Source organism: Salmo trutta, chromosome 23 (genome assembly GCF_901001165.1).
Source record: "Salmo trutta chromosome 23, fSalTru1.1, whole genome shotgun sequence".
In the NCBI taxonomy this organism is placed as follows: domain Eukaryota; kingdom Metazoa; phylum Chordata; class Actinopteri; order Salmoniformes; family Salmonidae; genus Salmo; species Salmo trutta.
The window spans coordinates 18,988,830-19,009,077 of record NC_042979.1 but is presented as its reverse complement, the minus strand read 5'-3'; positions in this window follow the sequence as shown (position 1 = coordinate 19,009,077).

Sequence of the window (20,248 nt, the reverse complement as noted above, 5' to 3'; positions counted from 1 at the left end):
AAAAACACACACTCCCTCCTGCCACGTCCTGACCCAACTACCCCCTCTACTGGTCAGGACGTGACAGTACCCCCCCTCAAGGTGCAGACGCCGGGATGCACCTAAAAAAGGAAAACAAGAAAATCCCCAATACCCCAACAAAATTTAACACCTAAACAATAAGGGAGGGAAGGGAGGGTGGTTGCCGTCACCGACGGCACTGTGCTACACCCTCCCTCCCCAACCCACCTATCCTGGAGGTGGCTCAGGTGCAGGACGTGGACCTCGCTCCACCTTCGGCGTCGCCCACTTTGTTGGCGCCGATAGCTGCGCCGGGCAGATGGGCCACTCGGGCTGACCCTGGCAGACGGACCACTCTTGCTGGGTTGGAAGGCATGCGGGCCACTCGGGCTGGGCCGGAAGGCATGCGGGCCACTCGGGCTGGGCCGGAAGGCATGCGGGCCACTCGGGCTGGGCCGGAAGGCATGCGGGCCACTCGGGCTGGGCCGGAAGGCATGCGGGCCACTCGGGCTGGACCGGAGGGCATGCGGGCCACTCGGGCTGGACCGGAGGGCAGGACGGCCACTCGGGCTGGACCGGAGGGCAGGACGGCCACTCGGGCTGGACCGGAGGGCAGGAGGGCCACTCGGGCTGGACCGGAGGGCAGGAGGGCCACTCGGGCTGGACCGGAGGGCAGGAGGACCACTCTGGCAGATCCTGACAGGCCGGGCACTCTGGCAGAACTGGGCAGTCTGGCCACTCTGGCAGAACCGGGCAGTCTGGCCACTCTGGCAGAACCGGGCAGTCTGGCCACTCTGGCAGAACCGGGCAGTCTGGCCACTCTGGCAGAACCGGGCAGTCTGGCCACTCTGACAGAACCGGGCAGTCTGGCCACTCTGGCAGAACCGGGCAGTCTGGCCACTCTGTTAGAACCGTGCAGTCTGGCCACCCTGGCAGCTCTGGGCAGTCTGGCAGCTCCGGCTCAGGATTCACCAGGCTGGGGAGATATAACGGAGGCCTGGCTCTGGGCGCAGGCCCTGGACTCACCAGTCTGGGAAGACCCGCTGGAGGCCTGGTTTGAGGAGGTGGCACAGGAGAGACCAGGGTGGAGAGACCCACTGGAGGACTGGACCGTGGAGGAGGCACAGGCTTGACCAGGATAGGGAGACCCACTGGAGTACTGGTCCGTGGAGGAGGCACAGGCTTGACCAGGATGGGGAGACCCACTGGAGTGCTGGTCCGTGGAGAAGGCACGGGCTTGACCAGGATAGGAAGACATGCAGGAGGCTTGGTTCTGGGCGTAGGCTCAGGACGTGCAGGGCTGGGAAGACATGCAGGAGGCCTGTTTCTGGAAGCAGGCACAGTCTTTACCAGACAACAAGCACGCACCTCAGGACGAGTATGGAGAGCTGCCTCAGGTGACATCATTCCCACGACACGCTCATTTGGGCGAATGCCGTACTTTATGCACCACACTAGCAGCTTTCTCCTCTCTCTCTCTCCTAATTTCCCCATTAACCCCGTCACAGTCTCTGCCTCATATCCCTCGCTCACCTCCAATGTCATCCCGACTGGCTCTGGTTCCGACCTCAGCTCCACCGACTGTCCCGTGTGCCCCCCCCCCCCCAAAAAAAATGATTGGGGCTGCCTCTCGCGCTCGTTGCGCTCTCTCTCCTCGTAATAGCGCCTCTCCGCTCTTGCCGCTTCAATCTCCCACTGCGGGAGGCGATAATCCCCAGCCTGAGTCCATGGACCCTCTCCGTCCAGGATCTGTTCCCAAGTCCATTGGTCCATCACGCTGTAGTCCTGCTGCTCCTTCCTCTTCCGCCGCTTGGTCCTGGTTTGGTGGGTAATTCTGTAACGGCTGTCTGAGGAAGAAGTGGACCAAAATGCGGCGGAGTTAGGGTTCGTCATATTTAATTACACGAACTCTATGCAATTTACAAAAACAACAAAACTGACAGCCAACACAGTCCTGTCAGGTGCAACCACAATGACAAGCACAATTACCCACGAAACACAAAGGAAACGTAGGCAACTTATGTGTGACTCCCAATCAACCACAACCCTCTACAGCTGTGCCTGATTGGAAGTCACACGGCCAAAATCAATGAAACAATAAAAAACACACACTCCCTCCTGCCACGTCCTGACCCAACTACCCCCTCTACTGGTCAGGACGTGACACATATTTACACACTCGTTGCTATGAAACGTTATACATTGAAAGGAAAAGGGGTTACTGACCCGTTGCCATTCTCTCCTGGTAGAACCAAAAATAGCCACCCACTGGACACAGACGTCAATTCAACATCTATTCCATGTTGGTTCAACGTAATTTCATTGAAAGGACTTGGAAACAATGTTGATTCAATTAGTATGTGCCCAGTGTGCAGGCATGCTCCAACAGAAATACAGTGTGTGCGTGCAATTTTGTCATGTAAAAACTGTCGCGCTGGCATTATCCACCACTAATGTCAGGTTTGGCAATTTACCTGTCTGACATCAGCTCGCTTGCGCTGAGGTAGGAGGGGTGGACATATTTGAGGTGTGTCCTTAAAAATGTGTGCCAATATGCTAATTTCATTCAGCACAACTGCGGTAACTCAGTTATCTTTTTAAGGCTAGGGGGCAGTATTCGGAAGTTTGGATGACTGAGGTGCCCAAAGTAAACTGCCTGTTACTCAGGCCCAGAAGCTAGGATATGCATGGTAGTATTGGATAGAAAACATTCTAAAGTTTCTAAAACTGTTAATATAATGTCTGTGAGTATAATAGAACTGATTTGGCAGGCAAAACCCTGAGGGCAATCCATCCAGGAAAATTGACATTTCAATGCTTTTCTATGGGAAAGTCTAATAATTAGGACCCAGATTGCAGTTCCTATGGCTTCCACTAGATGTCAACAGTCTTTAGAAATTGTTTCATGCTTGTTTTTTGAAAAGTGAAGAAGTATTCGTATTCTTTCGAAGTATCCCTCAGAAGGACTCTAGTCTTTTGGTGCGTGTGAATGAGTGCGCACTCCTCGTTCTTTTTCTCCGGTATTGAACATAGTTTATTCCGTCTTAAATTGTATCAATTATTTACATATTAGGGTACCTTAGGTTTGATTAGAAACGTTGTTTGAAATGTTTGGACGAAGTTTACAGGTAACTTTTTAGATTCCTTTGTAGGCATGTTGGGCGAGTTGGAACAGGTGTATTTCTGAATCAAACGGGCCAAATAAACTGACATTTTTGGGATATAAAGAAGGACTTTATCGAACAAACGACCATTCATTGTGTAACTGGGACCCTTTGGATTGCAAAAAGATGAAGATTTCCAAAGGCAAGCAATTTATTTTATTGCTATTTTTGAGTTTTGTGACACCTGTGCAGGTTATGAATTCATGTTAATGCAGGAAGTGGGTGAGGCGCTGTCCTCAGACGATCAAATGCTATGCTTTCACCGTAAAGCCTATTGTAAATCGGACACAGCGGTTCGATTACCAAGATTCTAAGCTAAAGAATGGTGTATAACACTTGTATTTTTATGAATGTTTAATATTGCTACTTTTGTTTTTTGAATTTCGCGCTCTGCAATTTCACCGGATGTTGTCGAGGTGGGACGCTACCGTCCCAATGATCCGAAAAAAGTTATGGCATAGATTTTTCCAGCAGTGGTGCACACAGAAGCCTTATATCCATCACCAATGTTTTATTAAAATATCACGCAGCATAACTGTGGACAGACATTCCACTTTTTTATTTATATTGGACATTATTAATTATGTCCAGCTTCTGTTAAGTTTGGACTCATTATGTGCGATGCCCATTGCATGAAAGGTGTCAGTGACTTTTGGAAGCCTGTTTAGGTACATCAAGTTATTGAAAAAGCCTGCTTATTGTTTATCATTTGTCAAAAGATGCATCTTCCTCTTTCCTCTGTTGAACCTAACTGTTAAATTGCAGGAATTCTGATCTATGTGCATGGCGCTGGATCACCTTGCAGGTGTTGTGGAAATTCAGTACTGAGGGAGACGTGGTCATTTCTTCAAACAATCATCTTTATTTAATATCGATTAATTATTGCAATAATGAAACCGTCGATGCCACACCGAAGTGTGTTGCCAAGTGCTTAACTGATAATGAAAAAAGAGATGTTATATAGGACCTAAAAATGCTTAGTCAGACTGATTCCAACTCCCATAAGCCACCTTGGTTATCTACACAGGATGGTGTTTTACCCCGAACCTTCAAGGCTATCTCTATGTCGGTGACACCCACCACATCTTATCTATGGAATGCCAGCTGTAGGTTTTTTTACCTAGCCATCACTTAATCAGTTGCCTAAGAACCTTACTCTTTTTCATAAAACAACCATTTGGGGCATAAACACAACATAATCTTGTAATTATGCTACCACACAGGCTACATTTGCCTGTTTGTTTGTTTGTTTGTTTACTTTTCACGTGGCAAAGTCACTACTGGCCATATCAATGGTGATGGTAGGCTATACAGTAACTATATCTTTTGGAGCAGTATAATGGTAAGTGGACATTCCCCATTTCTCTTTATATTGGATCTTTTTCCAGCTACTGTGAAAGTTTGATGTCTTAATATATACCCACGGGGAGAAACGATGGTACCTGTATTTAGACATACAGTAACCTATATAAAACAAGTTGTTGTTTTGTTAAATTACTATTTGATTCAAATTATTCACTGTCTTTTTAGTTCATATCAATAGTGAATGTAATCTTTCTTATTGAAAACATTTGGCATGTCCATGGCTCACACATAATGCATTTTACAGTAGGGCTATATCAGTGCCAATGCAATGTATAACAATAAACTGTATTTACATATTAAAGCCATGCAATTACTTAGTACAATGTGGACTGCAAACATGTTCATCAACATATTTAGCAAATATGGGATAGGCCTACATTTTGTTATTTTGTTTCTGTGGACTATTTTAACAAACTTGGCTATAATGGACTAACATTCTAACTGGAGTTAATAACAACGCAATACACAAAAGACTGTAAATGCACAACTTGAAGTGACTACATATTTAGCCATGGAGCATGTTCTGATTGGCCAGTAAGGGGTCAAGCCTCAACACACCTACAACTTGTTTATTCATCAAAACCCAACCCTTTTGTGCCACTGCCAGCTACTGTGTCCATAATTCTGGTTTTGAAAAATAGCTAAAATATTTCTGACACATCCCCGAACCCATAGCGCTACCACCAGCACTAATATTTACCATTACATTCGGTTTGTTAAAATAGAGCCCTGTCGTGTCTTTAGTATCATTAAAGGTGAATAATTTTATTTCATCAAATAAATTCTCTGTAATTATTATTATGGGATTAAACTAATCATGTAAGGAAGTCGGGGCACCACCGAAAATCTTCAGATTACAAAGTTAACATTTTCTGAATATAACTCTTCAGATCAATAAGTCTTCTATTAATTAATTATTATTATCTTCCGTCAGTCTCATCTGAATGTCATAAATTGTTGGTTATCGGCACGAACCCAGCCTTTATTATAAATCATCCATACACCAATTGGCTTAATCATTTATTTACTAACTGACTAACAAATCACAGAAATGCCTAACAAACAAACAGTAGATATTGGTTACTGACAATTATAGGGAAGATCCCTGTCATGACGTTGGCCTGTGGGTAAGGTTTATGACCCCCCCCCCATAAATACCTTTCTCCCTTCCCCTCTCTTACTGACCCTACTGAAGGACTGCTGTCCTGTTAAATATAGAGAGTCTGGGAACATCAAATAAATGGGGAAAGGAACCATCTTTTGATAATAAAACCAGTTGGAAATATGCTTGATAACGTAATGAGTATGTATGTCAGTTCATTGTTATCTGAGACATTATGATTGATGACAGGACAACATAAACTGTACCTGAGAAAGTATACACCCTCTACTTATCAGAGTCACATGGAATTGTTATGCAATTGAAATGTTTGATATTGAAATTGTTTGTTAGGAGATTAAATGTAATTTTAGCTTCCAAATGAGAGAATTGGGTTTTCATAAGGAAAGTGCCCTGCCCGATCAGTGGCCCAACCCTGTGAAGAGACATGGGGTTATAAACGATGAAACACCTCCTTCCCTCCTCTCCACTATATAAGCCTTTGACGAAAAGACATTCACATGTTCCAGTACGGGAGGTCTGCAGCCTCTGCGTCAGGAGGACACACATGTTAACTAAACCATATCAAGGACAGAACTAAGCCAACCTCGGCGTGAGCTTTGATGGCGAATGGTATGAACTTTGAGCTTATTCACTACAGAAGTGATACTTCCTAGCCGTTGAGTTAGCCGCTGCTAACGTGGGCTAGGAAAGGACGGACGACGGATCCAGTCTAACAACCAGACGAAGATACCACCATGTATCCAATTTGCCACCATTGACATTCTTCCACTACAGGAAGATCTGTTGGCCAACCCGGCCAGCATCTACGACCAACCTACCGAAGCGCAGCTCAGAGTAAATATTTATTGCATTTTCCTTTTCCAAATGGGCGGTAATTTAGAATGCATAAGATAATGTATTTACGATAGCATAGCTGCTGTTTCTTTGTTCCTAAATCTTCCTGCCCTTTCATTCAAGCCAACCCCCTTTCCTTTGTGTAACCAGCCATGATACAGGTTCCGTCCACCAGGACGTTTTCTGTATGACATCATATGTATTCTGTGTATTTGTAATTCTGTGTGATTAGTTAGGTATTTAGTAAATAAATAATTAAACCCAATTTTGTATTGCTGATTCAACTTGTTAGCCAGGGTTCGTGAAGATAACCAAGAATTTACAACTTTCATTATGAGACTGAAAATAAGATAAGGGTTAATATTGACTGCTATCGATGTAAAATATTACTAAGTATTTCAAGAGTTTATTCGGAAGATAACGGCTCTATAAACGTTCTTCTGTGGTGCCCCGACTTTCTAGTTAATTACATTTACATGATTAGCTTAATCAGGTAATATTAATTACAGAGAAATAATTTTATAAGTTAGCATGTCATATCACTTAATCCGGCATAGCCAAAGACACGACATCCCCTAGGAGGCTAAACTGATATGACGGCTTGGTATACAAAGAAAAGGAGGTGTGGACCAATAAAGGAGCGGGAAAGACAAAATGGATACCTACACACAGTGGTTAATTATATTCATTGAAATGCTAATCCTTTGCACATGAACACTCGCTCATTCGGGAATAATTGCAATTGTATATTTACGCTCATATGTCATTGTTGTCTTCTCTGTTGGAATCGTCGGTCCATCTGCTGGAGAGTCAGTTCATCAGAGAGTCTCTGGTACTTATATGGTGTCTGTTGTAATGGATACGTCAGGCGTCCATTGTTCTGAGAGTAGATGTTTCAGCGGTTGTCGATATCGTATCCCAGGTTAACATAATTTCTAGCTGCAGACTAGTAATTAGTATCTCAGATTTGCTCTTATTCTGTAGTGACCGATAGTCTCAGAGTTGAACTACTTCCAGCTGTGTAGCCAATGCGCCATGTGGTATGGTTTTCTAGTCTTGGTACTCAACTATTTGCAATCATAGCTCCCACTGTGGGTTTGCTTAGTCTGAAGAAGATTTCCTGATGAGGGTTTTTTATTCATAACAATAAAAAAGGGTGGTTCCATGACGCTGATCATGTCTGTGCTCACGGGGGCGTGGCCGCTGACTAGTTAAACTTTACAGGGAATACAATTCATTCAAAATGAAAGATTAACATCACATTACATCATTTCACAAACAGCTTCATCTTTACTCATTAATTTTATACAATAATTAGATGTAAACCCCATAATTGAGAAATGTGCACATTCAGAGATTTAGTTATGTGTGTTTCCTGTCCTTCATGAGGTCAACAAATGAAACACACTCAACATAACTGTCCCTTAAGTGTCCACAGACATATTGTTTCATTCTCCCATTTTGAGGATTTAGGAGTTCGGCTACATTAAATCTTTTGTTCGCTCTGTGGTCTCTCTCACTGCATGAAAAGGGGGTTAGAGTCTCCGCCAGGAATGTATGACCTGAGATTACAGAACCTGGGTGTAGGAGAGAGTGAGATAGGGGGAAGCCACGATCTACACCCAGAAAGGGCCACGTCATGACAGCCCCCAATGTGCTGATGAACTATCAATAAATAAAGACTGAGGCGGAGGGTTCAAATGCCAATCCTCTGTGGGCGTAGAAAAGAAACCTGGGTTGCATGAAATATATACCCCAAATGATCTGTTAAAATAATCAGGAATTAATTTGTCATGCTGTAGACATGCATGTGCTCACACACACACACACACACACACGTGTATTTACATGCACAAACATGCAAACAATTGTGCACTGTATGCACATGTATATGAGTATAGGCTGTGGAACCCCCCCCCCCTCCCCACCACCACCCCTCTCCCCTCTCTCTGGTTTCTACTGGGGATTTTATGCTGGCCCTGCAGAAGGCAGAGGGGCAGGAGGTATGATTGAGTGGTTTTCCTCTGATCGATACACCCGGACAACAGAGCGCAGAGGACAGCGGATTCAAGATCCCACCCACCCTTTCAGCCCACCTCTCCGCCTGCCTGCCCCTCCACCGTGAGGACTCGCTCCCATGGGTGAGGAGTGAGACAATGGCTGAGTATGATTCATCCCTACTGCTGGGGAGTCTGGGCCGAGCCCCCACCCCAATACCACACACATATACCTCTTTTGACTCACAGTGACACACAACACACACAAACACACACCACACACAAACACACGCACACCTATCACACAAATACAGTTTACACACACACCGACACGGACACTCACATGCGTCATACACACAGCTTGCTTTAAATGATTGCCTTAGATATTTTCAAACAGGCCCCAGCAGAAGATCCCACGGGTGGCATGAGCACATCAAGGGCAATAAGGGGTTGTCCTACCTGTGCCTGTGGGGATGTGGGAAACTTGGGGATGTGGGAAACTTACTCCTCAGCATGAAATGTCCCCACTTGCGCCAGGGGTTAGCAAGCTTCTCACTTGGTTCTGACTGGTAAGATGCATCAGGAGTGTGGTCACATGTGCTAACAAAGCAGAGGTCCTGGGTTCTAGCCTTGGTATGAGCCGAATCAGGAGGAAGCAGTATTCGCTAAGCAAGCAGCGTGATGTCTTTACAGTGGTGCTGTGACCCGGATCTACAGTTGTGCTGGGGTCGCTGTTGAATACGTTTGAGGGGTGAATGTAGCACATGGGGATATATATATATGTAACTTTCTCCTCAGCCTGAAGTGTCTCCAGTGAATAGCTATTTTTTTGCGTGTTGCTGACTGGTAAGACACTTCAGAAGGGTGGTGTCAGAGAATTTATATAGGAAGAGAGACTGCAGATTCTTTCAAACAACATTTATTATAATATTTGCAAAATTAAGCACTCAATCATCACTAAGAATAGTCTGAGTTGAAAAACTTCTCAAACAGAAAGTTACAGCCTTTCATCTATGTGACAGTTAGCAGATGTGCAGAAACAGGCCCTAGCGAACAGAGTTGTAAAAAGTAATTTAGCTCGTCAGTGTAGATCAAGATAGCTGATATCGCCACCATTTCTATATTCCTCCCTGCACTTCCCACATGGCTAAATTCCTGCCAATCGTAAACACAGGAGGTCACGTACCCAAGCAGCCAAGACAAGGCTGTGTCAGCAAAAATGCTGTATCAGCAAAAATACTAACATATAACAATGGACAATTCTCAGGGTAAAAACAGGATAGTACATCTAATTAAACAGTATAGTATGTAATCAATAAAAATTCCACCACAGTGGTCACGCGTGCTAGCAAGGCAGAAGTCTTGGGGTCGAGTCTCGATGTGAGCCTAATCAGGGCGAAGTGATACTCACTAAGCAAGCAGTGTGATGCCCTTTACAGCTGCCTCTACTGTATTGCAGGCCACCTACTGTACCACCGTTTTTGGAAGAGTTTTCTAAAATGAGTACAGTACATACTCCAGGTAATCTCCATCGAACATTCTCTCTACTTTTTTGATTGTGTGCCAATTCAGTTGTTATTATCTTAATTTCAAGGACTTGTATTGTCCTGTAGCTCTGATTCCATTTAGATGTATCCTATGCCTGCAACAATTACCAAAGATAGCATGGTTAAATCATATATATGTCAGATGCAGGCATAGTTAACCAAGGTATCCCATCATTTGAGAGCAGCGGGTAGAAGAGTGCTGTGATTATACAGTAACAGTACTAGTCTGAGGCTGGGCTGGCTGACTGTGTGACTGGATAAAGAAGAATATCATGTGTGGGAGGTTTATATAATGTCAAACTGCCACTGCTGCCTGTGGTTGATCTGTCTCTATTCCTGATGCCATTATATCATGATGTACATACAGTAATTATATTTTGGCTATGGATCCCTCAGAAGTCCTTACAAAAGGGGAGAGTTGCTTCAAGAGAAGATACAATTATTGTAAAATGGACACAACCAAAAGGGACCCAGCTTTCAGGTTTCAAAGAAAGGGAATTCAGAGGCCCAGTAGGAGTGAATGCTGTAACGGCTCCCTTCAAGGACCCCTTGCTCCCCTCAGGATACAATTATTTTGAGCTCCCAAGTAGCGCAGCGGTTTAAGGCACTGCATCTCAGTGCAAGAGGCGTCACTATAGTCCCTTGTTCGAGTCCAGGTTGTATCACATTCGGCCATCATTGGGAGTCCCATAGGGCGGCGCACAATTGGCCCAGTATTGTCTGGGTTTGGCCAGGGTAGACTGTCATTGTAAATAAGAATTTCTTCTTAGCTGACTTGCCCAGTTAAATAAAGGTTCAAATGGAATTACCTAATAGTCTGTGTCTGCAAAATGTTGTTATTGGTGAACTACCCACAACCAGATCACATGTTGTTCCCTTAATCTAGATTCTTTGACGTGAATAATGTTGCAATTTCATAGTTTTTGCATGTATCTCCCCAATATTTACTTTCCAAGACAACAATCTCCATGAAAATGTTCTGGTGTTCTGGTTCCAGTGGCATGCATTGAAACGGTGGCTTTCTTTCGCAAAATAACTATGAATTAAGAGACTTAGTTTCTAATAATTGTCAACATATAACATCACATTAAGGTGTGGGACATTCACTGTATTACAAGGAACAATAGCAAGTCTATTTCGCTCCAGCAGCTGGCATTTTATGTCTGTTCACAAGTCACCTGTGGGAACACGGTGGCTCTCAACACCCGACAATAGAAAGAGTTGGCCACTACTATTCGAGAGATTGCTTGTGAGGAATTAACGTCTGCTCTCGACTTCCAATTAAAACCAATAAAGTAATCTCTTGCACTGCTCACTTCTAAAGTGAATACCTACTCAACTAAAGTGGAAAGAGACAGCGGCCAATGTGACAGAGGGAAACAATGCAAACTAAGCTACAAGGGGAATTCAATCTCTTAAAGAATAAAAAATAATTCCTGTAAATACAATGTCTGGGTCCCAGGACTTGAAACTGGTGTGGAAGTGGGCAACCCAACTTCCTTCATGAGCAATCTTTTTTATGAACCGCTTGGTCAAGAAAAACTGGATCCCGTGCCACTGGTCCCATTGCCTCTTCTTGGGTAAATTTAGTGGGTGCTCATGTTGGGAGTCTTACATTCCAGTTGTTGTTGCTAGTCAACTTTCAGTGGACACCCACATGAGTGTTTTTCATAACCCTTCCTAAAACCCCACATGTTTTGGTTGTTGGTCAGTGACTCTTTGTTAGTTCCCCCTTCTGTTTGAGTGATATATTTGGTTTTCTTGCTGGGAAACGTAACAAGTCAAATGGCAAATTGTTTGCCTCATTGGGGGCTCTGAACTAAGCGGAGAAGAAGATCAGCATCTATCCAGATTCTAGTGTGGAACTGCTAAAACAGAGGGTGATCTACAACAAGGTGAGATCTCAGCTACACAAGCTAAACCTGAGATGCTGCTTCATCCACCCGGCAAAACTAATCTTGACCTTCCAGAATACAACACACACATCTTCCACTGCCAAGGAGGTTCACAACTTCTTTGCGATGCACATCAAGCCAAACACACAAGGGGAGGAGTCAACAGATTTAGACCAGTTGTTCGCAACTGGTTTTGCCTTGGGTCCCAAATTGAACCAGGTTGTCTCAGTCGCAACCAAATACTTGAATTGCAAAAAAGTAACCGCCAAAATACAATCTGGAAAACTATTTTTAATGCTACAGTACTAGTCAAAAGTGTGTACACCTACTCATTCAAGGGTTTTTCTTTATTTGTACTATTTTCTAAATTGTAGAATAATAGTGAAGACATCAAAACTATGAAAAAACACATGTAATTATGTAGTAAGCAAAAGTGTTAAACACATCAAAATATTTTTCAGATTCTTCAAAGTAGCCACCCTTTGCCTTGATGACAGCTTTGCACACTCTTGGCCTTATCTCAAACAGCTTTATGAGGTAGTCACCTGGAATGCATTTCAATTAACAGGTGGGCCTTTTTTGTGGAAAATGGACTGGGGGGGTAATATATTTCACCCATGGGCAAAGAAATTCAAAAGGGGTGATGGTATTAATTAACAGTAATTTTGATCCAAATGTGCAAATTGTCCAAACAGATCATGAAGGTAGATGGATTATTTTAAATATGTTATTTGACAATAAACAGATATGGCTTATTAACCTATATGGTCCAAATAATGATGCTTCTTTGAAAATATATATAAGAATTTATCAACTCTACAAGCAACACTAGACTCTATTGTGGTGTCACCAAAAGTTTAAAAAGTGTTGATAGGGGACAGAATGCGGTCGGATCATCACATAATTGGCATATATATTACTCTTACGGAATTTCCATGTGGGCAAGGATATTGGAATTTTAATCAAAGCCTACTAGATGATAAATTATTTAGAACTAGGACAGAAGAATTTATAACTGACTTTTTCAGACATAACATAAGTACAGTAGATCCCCTTATTGTTTGGGACACTTTTAAATGTGCCTTTAGAGGCCATGCAATACAGTACTCATCTATAAAACAAAAGCAATTTAGATCAAAAGAGTCCATATTAACAAAGGAAATTGAAGGACTAACAGTACAGTTAGATAGCAATAAAAACTGTACCATAGAGGCACAGAATAAGTTAGAGGAAAAACAAAAAGAAATGGAGGAACTTATTCAAGAAAGATCTAGTGTAATATATTATAAAAATAAAGCAAACTGGATGGAATATGGAGGAAAATGCACCAAATTATTTTTCAATCTTCAATATAGAAATGCTACCAATTTTTTTTTTATTGAAACTTGTTACAAATGATGGAGTGACGCATGATTCACCGAATGATATTTTGAAAGAGGAAGTAAAGTACTTTAAGAATATGTTTTTGTTTCAGTCTCCTCCATCTCCACTAACCGAAGCTAATTGTATGGATTTTTTTCCTAATAATAATGTAAAATTAACATCTGTACAGAAAGACTGATGTGAAGGCCAAATTACAGAGGAGGAACTTCTTGATGCAATTAAAGTCTTTAAGGCTGGGAAAACTCCAGGGCTGGATGGCATACCAGTGGAAGTATACCAAACTTTTATATACTCAGAGGACCATTATTAGCATGTTTTAATCACTTCTATATAAATGGTAGATTAGCAGACATGCAACAAGAAGGTCTGATATCATTATTACTGAAACAGGACCCAAGTGGTATATATAAAGATCCAGTCCATTTGAAAAATTGGAGGCCTCCTACACTTCAGTGTTGGGATGCAAAAATCCTAGCAAAACTCTTGGCGCTTAGAATTAAAAAAGTATTGTCAGATATTATTCATCCTAATCAGACAGGTTTTTTAGATGGACAATACATTGGAGATAATATAAGACAAGTACTGGAAACAATAGAATACTATGTAATATCGGGGACACCGGGCCTGGTTTTCATAGCTGATTTTGAAAAGGCTTTTGATAAAGTACGACTGGAGTTTATATATAAATGCCTAGAATATTTCAATTTTGGGGAATCTCTTATAAAAGGGGTAAAGTTATGTACAGTAACCCTAGGTGTAAAATAGTAAATAATGGCTACATCTCAGAAAGTTTAAAACTATCTAGAGGAGTAAAACAAGGTTGTCCACTATCGGCATATCTATTTATTATTTCCATCGAAATGTTAGCTCTTAAAATTACATCCAACAATAATATTTAGGGATTAGAAATTCGTGGCTTAAAAACTAAGATGTCATTGTACGCTGATGATTCATGTTTTCTTTTAAAACCACAATTAGAATCTCTCCACAGCCTCATAGAGGATCTGGATACTTTTGCTATCCTCTCTGGATTAAAACCAAATTATGATAAGTGTACCAATATTACATATTGGATCACAAAAAAATGCTAATTTTACATTACTGTGTAGTTTACCAATTAAATGGTCTGATGGAGATGTGGACATACTCGGTATACAAATCCCAAAAGAAAGAAATTCTCACTCCAATACATTTTTATAGAAAGTTAGCAAAAATAGATAAGATAGTGCTACCATGGAAAGGAAAATACATGTCTATTTGTGGAAGAATCACCCTGATTAACTCTTTAGTCATATCACAGTTTACCTATTTGCTTATGGTTTTGCCTACACCTAGTGACCTGCATTTTAACTTATATGAACAAAAAATATTCTATTTTATTTGGAATGGGAAGGCAGAAAAAAATAAAAGGGCCTATTTATATAACGAATATGAATTCGGAGGGCATAAATTATTAAATATTAAAGCATTAGACCTCTCACTAAAGGCATCAGTCATAAAAAGTTATACTTAAATCCAAACTGGTTCTCTAGTAAATTGGTAGGAATGTCTCATCCTATGTTCAAGAGGGCCTTTTCCTTTTATTCAGATAACAACTGCTCACTTTCGGTTGTTTGAAAAGGAAATAATCTCCAAAATATTGTTATTTTTTAAACAAGTGTTAGAAAGTTGGTTGCAATTTCAGATTAATCCACCTGAAAAGACAGAACAAATAATACAACAAATATTGCGGTTAAACTCAAAAATAGTAATTGATTTAAAAAAACATATTTTTCGAAGAGATGTTTAAAAATGTATAATTTTAGTGATTGATATCATAAATAGGACTGGTGGAGTAATGTCACACATGCAGCTAACACAGACATATAGAAATGTCTGCTCTACCCAAAATTGCAACCAACTAATTGCAGCAATACCACAAAAATGGTAGACGCAAGTAGAAGGGGAAAAACGTAAGGAACTTGTATGTCGGCCCTGCATTAAAGAACATAAATAGTAAAAGAAAAGTGTGATAAATAATTTCATTTAAGGACCAAAAAACAGACAACTGTGCCATATAAATTGCAAAGTTGTTGGGAATAGATTTTCGATGTACCCGTTCCACGGCACATGGTGTATGAATAATAACCAAAACAACGCCCTATTCAAAACTTCAAATTTTGCCATTTAAATTACTATACAAAATTCTTGCAACCAATAGAATGTTATATTTATGGGGGATACAATCTTCCCAGCTGCAGATTATGCTGTGAGGAGGCAGAGTCATTAGATCATTTATTTTGGTATTGTCCATATGTAGCTCGTTTTTGGTCACAGGTCCAGGAATGGCTGAAGAATTGCAACATTTGCCTAGAACTAACGCTGCAGATAGCAATACTGGGTGATTTGAAAAGCCATAGTCAATCAATCAATAATATAATTATTATTTTAGCAAAATTGTTTATTTTAAATTTACAATCTGTAGAAGCTATGAGAATAGAAAGGTTCAGTACTTTTGTGAAGCATCACAGCACAGTTGAAAATATATATGGCAAATAGAAATCCAAAATGGATGGTGTTAAGAGATAGATGGGAGGGGTTGAATGGAGCTGAAGGGTGGGAGTAATAACAAGATAACCATTGTAACACATACGGGGTCTGTAAAATGTATATAGGTTCAGAAATGTTGTGAAATAGCACAGTTGCAAATAGAAATCAAACTGGATGGACATCAGAAATAGAGGAAGGACTAAAAACAAACAAAATATAACTATTGTAAAATAGATTGTGTCTGTAAAATGTGTGTAAGATGTATAAACTGAAGGTAGAAGCCTAAGTGTTATTGTTTATTCATTTACGCCAATTGGGGGAAGGGTGGTAGGGTTTGTGGGGAATAATAAAGGTATATTCTAAAAAAAGTATGTATATCTACATAGGTATGTGTATGTCTATATGTATACGTATGTATACGTATGCATATGTGTATGTATGTGTATGTATATGGATATATATATTTACCCCAAAAAATATATGGGGGATTGGAAATGATGCAGACAATTACATTGATGGACGCAACAATCTTTCCTCAATATTAAGCTGATCCACTCCTAAAAAAATTAATAAATAAATAAAAACAGGTGGGCCTTAAGTTAATTTGTGGAATTTCTGAAGGCATTTGAGCCAATCAGTTGTGATTTGACAAGGTAAGGGTGATATACAGAAGATAACCCTATTTAGTAAAATACCATATTCCATGGTCCAAGAAAAGCTCAAATAAGCAAAATAAATGACAGTCCAACATTACTTTAAGACATGAAGGTCAGGCAGTCCTGAAAATTACGTTTCTTCAAGTGCAGTTGCAAGAATCATCAAGCGCTATGATGAAATTGGCTCTCATGAGGACCGCCACAGGAAAGGAAGACCCAGAGTTACCTCTGCTGCAGAGGCTAAGTTCATTAGTGAACTGCACCTCAGATTGCAGCCCAAATAATTGCTTCAGATTTCAAGTTATACAAATCTCAACATCAACTGTTCAGAGGAGACTGCCTGAATCAGGCCTTCATGGTGAAATTGCTACAAAGAAACCACTACTAAAAGACACAATAAGAAGAGACTTGCTTTGGACAAGAAACATAAGCAATGGACATTAGACCGGTGAAAATCTGTCCTTTGATCTGATTCAAAATTCTAGATTTTCGGTTCATTAGCTTTGTCTTTGTGAGATGCAGAGCAGATGAACGGCTGATCTCTGCATGTGTGGATCCCACTGTGAAGCATGGATGAGGTGTGATGGTGTGGGGGTGCTTTGCTGGTGACACTTATTTAGAATTCAAGGCACACTTATCAACATGGTTACCACAGCATTCTGCAGCGATACGCCATTCCATCTGGTTTGCGCTTAGTGGGACTATCGTTTGTTTTTCAACAGGACAATGACCCAAAATGCACCTCCAGGCTGTAAGGGCTATTTGACCAAGAAGGAGAGTGATGGAGTGGTGTATCAAATGAGCTGATCTCCAAAATCACCTGACCTCAACCCAATTGAGATGGTTTGGAATAAGTTGGACAGCAGAGTGAAGTTAAAGCAGCCAACAAGTGCTCAGCAAATGTGGGAACTCCTTCAAGACTGTTGGAAAAGCATTCCAGGTGAAAATGGTTGAGAGAATGCCAAGAGTGTGCAAAGCTGTCAAGGTAAATGGTGGCTACTTTGTTTCACACTCTTTTGGTTACAACATGATTCCATATGTGTTATTTCATAGTATTGATGTCTTCACTATTATTCTACAATGTAGAAAATTGTAAAATAAACAACAAAAAAATTATGACGTCTGTCCAAACTTTTGACCCCTCTATCTGACCCCTTGACTTTTTCCACATTTTGTTACGTTACAGCCTTATTCTAAAATAGATGATATCGTTTTTGTTCTTCACCAATATACACAATACCCCATAATGACAAAGCAAAAACAGGTTTTTAGAATTTTTTGCAAAGATGGTTCACTCAAAGACATTCAGAGACTTGTCCCAAAGCCACTACTGCTTTGTCTTGACTGTGTGCTTAGGGTCGTTGTCCTGTTGGAAGGTGAACCTTTGCCCCAGTCTGAGGTCCTGAGCACTCTGGAGCAGGATTTCATCAAGGATCTCTCTGTACTTTGCTCCTTTCCCTCGTTCCTGACTGGTCTCCTAGTCCCTGCCACTGGAAAAACATCCCCACCGCATGATGCTGCCCCCACCATGCTTCACTGTAGGGATGGTGCCAGGTTGCTTCTCATCAGACCAGAGAATCTAGTTTCTCATGGTCTGAGTCTTTAGGTGCCTTTTGGCAAACTACAAGTGGTTCTTGGTCTCCTCCCTAACCAAGGCCCTTCTCCCCGGATTGCTCAGATTGGTTGGTCGGCCAGCTCTAGGAAGAGTCTTGGTGCCTTTCCAAATCATGTCCAATCAATTGAATTTATTACAGATGGACTCCAATCAAGTTGCAGAAACATCTCAAGGATGATCAATGGAAACAGGATCCACCTGAGCTCAATTTTGAGTCTCATAGAAAAGGGGCTTAATATATATAGATTTTTTATATAATACAATTTCAAAAAATCTGTTTTTGATGTCATGGGGTGTTTTGTTTAGATTAATGGGGGGGAAAAAACGACATAATACATTTTAGAATAAGGTTGTGGAAAAAGTGAAAGGGTCTGAATACAATGGTTGAATACAATGGCAATGGCTGTGATGCTCCCCTCAGCATAAGTCAATTATGAGGACACCCCCTCAATTGAATAAAATGAATACTTATTGCTGAACATTGGACTTTGTTATTATTATATCACCTATGGTCCAGGACATTTAGACAATGATGACCACGCCGATTAATGAACAATGGACAACATATTGAAGTGTCATACAGACAGGGCTACAGCGCATTGCATCACTGTGGACTAAACTGTTTAGGATAGATGGCCAGTCCCATATGGGCTAGCACACATGTTTTATTTGTGTGCGTGTGTGTGCGTGTGTGTGCATGTGTGTGTGCATGTGTGTGTCCCCCTCCATTTACGCTGCTGAATTTATCTCTAAAGTGAGATTTGTTCTACAGGCCAAGGTTCATCATTGTGAAAATCTAGATGATAGACTGCATTTCTTCCACATACCTTGTTCTTTTTTCTTATTGTTGTTCCATAGTATAAAGCAGGTACAGTGCCTTTAGAAAGTATTCATGACTTATTCCACATTGTTACAGCTTGAATTGAAAATGTATTCAATTGATTTTTTTTCTCACCCATCTACACACTGTTTTTAGACATTTTTCCAAGTGTATTGAAAATTAAATGCAGAAAGCGAACCTAACATATGGAAGTTTAAGGTCATACCAAGGATAATTTAACTTTGATTTTGAATTTTAAGTTCCCTTGAAGTATCCAACATTTTTTTAATGAAACATTGCATTTGTCCTAACTGTTATAAGCCCATAGAAACGCATTGAATAACAGACTCACTGCATGGAACTACAGATGGTCCCCCAAAACAATCCACATTTTAAGTTTGTTCTGAAGTGTTGGTCTGATATCTGAGCGATATAAGAAAAATCGGAACTTTTTTTTTTTTTTTACATGTATTTAACTCATTTCTGGCACTAAACTCCAAATATATATACTTTCATGAATGTTTTAATACTGGTACTTTCTCTGGGCTATAGTAGTAAAGGACAAATTCAATTTTTTATATAAAAAATAATGTATGTATTTATTTATTTATTTATCTCTTTACCTAAAGGGGTCCTAACATTCTAAATAAAATAGCTAAATGATCCATAGTATGACCACCTTAAAACAATTTAATTTGTCAGCATAGACTTTAAATTGTATTTCCAGACATTAACATTTCGCCTCATCCTAAATTGGTTTCAACATTTGCTTCTGCCCCCTGGCTGAGTATAGAGAAAGGTGTCTCCTATTGCCCTGGAGGTGGTCTTCACTGATATATCCCTTAAACAATGTAAACTACACTTTGGTCTTACTGTTGCTCACACAACTTCGATTTGGTGCAAAATTGAAAAACAATGTAACTGGGAATCATGAACAATTTCTGGTGTCTTTTATTTCAGCTCATGAAACATGGGACCAACACTTTACTTGTTTATATTTTTGTTCAGTCTAAACTTTTGGAAAGCTCATTCTGAGCAAGCATGGGCCACATAACTAATTGAATATGAACAACCCCCTTAACTGGAACAGAGTATGGAAATAATTATTACCTTGGCATCATGTAATCCAAACCATTAATTTAGACATTTTAAGTTTCTTCAAACTGTATTACACACCAAATGTTTTACAATGAGCTGGGTGGCTAGGCGGCGTGGGAGACATGGTTTCTGGGTGGGGAGGGAGGATGCCTGCAGTTGGATGGCGACTGAGGGAATGGGTTGGGGTTATCTTTGTATGCATTTCTTTGTTTTTTTTTCATA